This window comes from Chinchilla lanigera, unplaced genomic scaffold, assembly GCF_000276665.1.
Source record: "Chinchilla lanigera isolate Chin_1 unplaced genomic scaffold, ChiLan1.0 scaffold00149, whole genome shotgun sequence".
NCBI lineage: Eukaryota > Metazoa > Chordata > Mammalia > Rodentia > Chinchillidae > Chinchilla > Chinchilla lanigera.
This window is the reverse complement of record NW_004955550.1, coordinates 197,754-200,426: the sequence shown is the minus strand read 5'-3', so window position 1 is coordinate 200,426 and position 2,673 is coordinate 197,754.

Genomic DNA, 2,673 nt, shown 5'->3' with positions numbered 1-2,673 from the left:
TTCAGTCATACACCAACAAAATGAAAACATGCCCACACAAAAACTTGTCTGTGAATGCATATAGCAACTGTAAGCCTTAATTCAAAAAAGTTAAAACCACTGAAATATTTATTACCTGTTGAATGAATATACAAATTGTAGAGTATACACACAACGAAATATTATTTTGCAGAAACTAGATCAATTACCAACACATGCCAAGACATTAATGAATCTTGAAAACATCAGTCTAATGGAAAGAAGCCAAAACAAAAGGCCATATACTGCATGATTCTCTTTACATAAAATGTTCAGAGTGGGTATATGTTTAGATTCAGAAGGTAAATTACTGATTTCCTAGTTCCAGAGCAGTTAGACAAGATGTGGTGTTTTGCAAATGGTTTTGTAAAAATTTATTCCAGTGTTTTTGCAATTCATCTACATTGTAGCATACATCAATATGCGTGTACCACATTAGAAGTGTCTGCTGGAAAGTATGTATTTTCTTTGGGGATGATTAAAATATTCAAAATTATATTTTTGTAAAGCTTTGTGAATATATTAAACACTATCTAATTATACACATACATATTGGTAGGTGTGCATATGTGTGAGTGTGTGTATGTGTGTGTATAAATTTTATGGTATGTTAATTCTATCTCAGTAAAGTCGTTAAAAAATCCAATTCTAGAGGGATTCGCATGGGTCCTGTCAGTTCATGAAAGGTGTGTCTGGCAGCTGCTTCAGTGCATCGTCTTTTTCCTCCCTCACTGAGCCCAGCATGCACCAGGGGTTTTGCTGGGCTTTAGTCGCCATCATAGACAGGAAGCCAGGTCACAGCAAAAAGGCCCTCTGTTGCTTTGTGCAGAAAGGCCTCTAAGCTTCTGTGAACAGAGGGAAGCTTGATTCTGTAGGGAGAGAGTGGGCAGGACCGAAGTTTCAGATGCAAGCATCCAGGTGTAACTATTTCATATTTCAGCTCCCTGGGTCTTCCACACCAGGGCCCTGTCCTGAACACAGCACACATGGGTTGACTAAACACTTGTATGTGTTTGGAGCTGTGTGACTGCCAGATATTCAGTCTACCAGTAGTAAAAACTGACCTGTTCAGATAGGCAGTAAGTGTTTCTTTGTGAACTATGAAAGAATTTCCACGTTTCTACAGGGGTAAACACAACACACCAATAAGGAGACAGTGCCACTTTGTGAACAGTTTCCCCTTTATTTTTATTCATCCACAGTACTGTTCTGATGCAGAAGAATCTTTCCCTGTAAGCATCAGTGAAATTTTTAGTAATCAGGGATCTTCCTTATGTCTATGATTTATTTTCTCTATACTAACAGGAGTTAAAATAGAATAGTACAAAAAATTGTGGAAATATTAAATAGAGTGGTTTAAACAATATTAGGACAGTATCTTATGTCAGGGCCCACATGCCCCCTGTGTTACTTTGAATTGAGTCTCATTTGTCCAGCTAGTTGGGGAAGCAACCATAAATCTCTATTTGTCACCAGCTTTCCCCAGATACTCTTAGTACAATCATGTTAACTTGGGTCACCTGAGAAATCGACGCCACTTTGGGATTAGAGTAAGTTCACATACTGAAATATACCCAGCAACAAAATAAAAAATGACATAAGAATATAGAGACATACAATATGGAGACATAGCTAACATTAAATAAGCTGAAGACACTCAAAATAATAAATGTTGAGATTTGATTTGAATGAAATTCAAGAATAAATAAAACTAATATTATTTAATGATAGAAAAATAATAGCTATTTTTCTCTGATGATATAGACCACATAGAAGTCAAACTGACAAATGTTTTATATTTGTATGAATGTGGTGATTTCACAGATACATGAATAGAGAAAAATACCTTGAATCTCTGCATTTAAGATTTATGTATCTTACTTTCTATGAATTTACTTTCTCTATACCAACAGGAGTTAAAACAGAATAGTACAGAAAAGGAATTGTGGAATTATTAAACAAAGTGGTTTAAATAATATTAGGGCAATATCTTCAACAGCACTGGCAATAAAGAGAAAAACTGACAAATAATGGAAACAATATTAATTATTAAAGTGCAGTAATTCCTTTATTTCTTTAACACACTCCTCTTTTGTATTCCCCCAGGAAAGTTTGAGCTAGATGTAAGTTTTCAAAGCCAGTACATAATTATCTTCTTCAAGGCCAAAGAAGGCCCAGGGGAAAGAAATTCTAGATTTGCTGAGCTTAATGAAAATTTGATTATTTGTGCTTAACATTTTCCATCCAGCAATTTTTGTGTACTTGGCCTGTCTCTAACTCTGTCTCATGTGTTAAAATTAAGCTAGCAGTGCACTGCCATTTATAGTTTTTTTTCTATTTGCCATTTTCTTTGCAATTAAATGTTTTGATAAAACAGTATATTTTCATTGAGTGGTCATTTCCTCTTTTCAAACCCTAGGCTTTCAATCAATGACTGTGCTTCATAATTTAGTGCATAGTTTAAAACAATGGACTTTTAATCTTTGTCTGGGTACACATATCAATTTTCCATTTCAAATTATATGGCATAGTTATCAGTGAGGTCTTTTTTAAGACTATAAAGCTATAGTCTTCTTATTTGAGTAGGCAACATAAGTAGATTTTCAGGGAAATAGATTTCCACTATGATTTCATTATGAATGAAAGTAAGAGGAG